This window comes from Hydra vulgaris, chromosome 08 (genome assembly GCF_038396675.1).
Source record: "Hydra vulgaris chromosome 08, alternate assembly HydraT2T_AEP".
Classification (NCBI taxonomy): Eukaryota; Metazoa; Cnidaria; class Hydrozoa; order Anthoathecata; family Hydridae; genus Hydra; species Hydra vulgaris.
In genome coordinates this window covers 41995001-41996533 of record NC_088927.1, presented here as the reverse complement: position 1 = coordinate 41996533, position 1533 = coordinate 41995001, and positions in this window count along the sequence as shown.

The following is a 1533-nucleotide window of genomic DNA, read 5'->3' as shown; positions in this document are numbered from 1 at the left end:
AATATATTTGTATTGCTGGTAAAGCAATGAATCAGCCTAAAATATGTGTGCTTGAGACTTTTTTTATTGATGTATAAGCAAATTCGATACATCAAACCAATCATTCTAGTGATTTTAGACTGGATATATTGTACTTCAGGAAGCCAGGTTATATATTCATCATGAAGAATTCCCAATAGTTTTATTTTGGCTTGTTTTTTAATTAATTTATTATTTAAGATATTTATCTTAAGATCTCATCTTAAGATGAGGCAACTTAAGTGGAAGATTTCCTTTTTGTTTGTTTTTTTATCATAAAAACTTGTTTTTTCAACGTTAAGTGAGAGTTTGTTAGCTCTAAATTAAGTATTTATTTTATTTAGTTCGATATTTATATCTGCTTATAATTTCTCGATATCATTGTTGGTAAGAAATAGATTCGTATCAGACCGATTTTCAGTTTTAAGGATGCGTTAAAAAAATCATTTCTATAAATAAAAAGAATTAATCCTAATAGGGCTTTACATGAGTCATATAATACTCCAGATCGTACATAATAATGAATCAAAATGAATGCAGAGGTCCACCGTATCAAATGCATGTGATCAGTCAAATAATACTCTTAAAGTAAATTTGTTTTGTTTAAAACCATCAGTTATTTTGTTTAAAACCATCAGTTATATTTGATTGAATATTTCAATCAATGTATGCTTAGTTGAAAGGTTTGTTTGAAATCCAAATTGATTTGGGTAAAATAAGTTGTTTATAATGAACTAATCATTGATTCATTTATATAGTAGACGTTCAGAAAAGTTTTGAAAAAAAAGAAAATATTGCCATTGGGTTAATAATGTCTGAATAATAATTACATTTGTTTATAGGAATAAGTTTTGCTAACTCAAGTTCATCATGAAAAATCCCAGAAGTTGTTGAGAGCTTTAGTATATGGATTTTAGGTTTGTTTAGATTTATTTCGTTTGCAATAAATGTCACTAGATATCTTCATCAAGTCCTGGTGCTTTTTTTTAAAAGAAGAAAAACCTTCTTTAAATTTTTTGTAGCCAAATTCATTAGCGTTATTTGCAGGTTTTATTTAGTTTTTAAATGAATTTGAGGGTGAAATTTTTTTTTTTAATAAAGTACTTATTGAATTCTTCAGTGACTTTTATTACAGATTATGTCAGTGTTGTTGAAAATAATTTTAGGTAGAAATGGTGAGTGTATTCTTTTCCTTCCCATTATGTCATTAATGACTGAACACGTTATTTATATTATGATAACTTCACGTAGTTGTGTTTATATAAAAAAAAAAAAAAATCTGAAACCAAATTTAAACTATTTTTCCATATTTTTCACTATATTTATGTTATGCTATATTTGTGCAATATTTATTTAATTCAACAAAAAATTCTTATAAATAGATTTTTTTGCTTCATTTATATATTATGTACAATGCAGTTTATATGTCGCGCACTTTTGTCTTAAATTAATTCTATTATATATATACAATTTTTATAAGGAATAATTATTTATCCATATTAGTTTAACAATTAG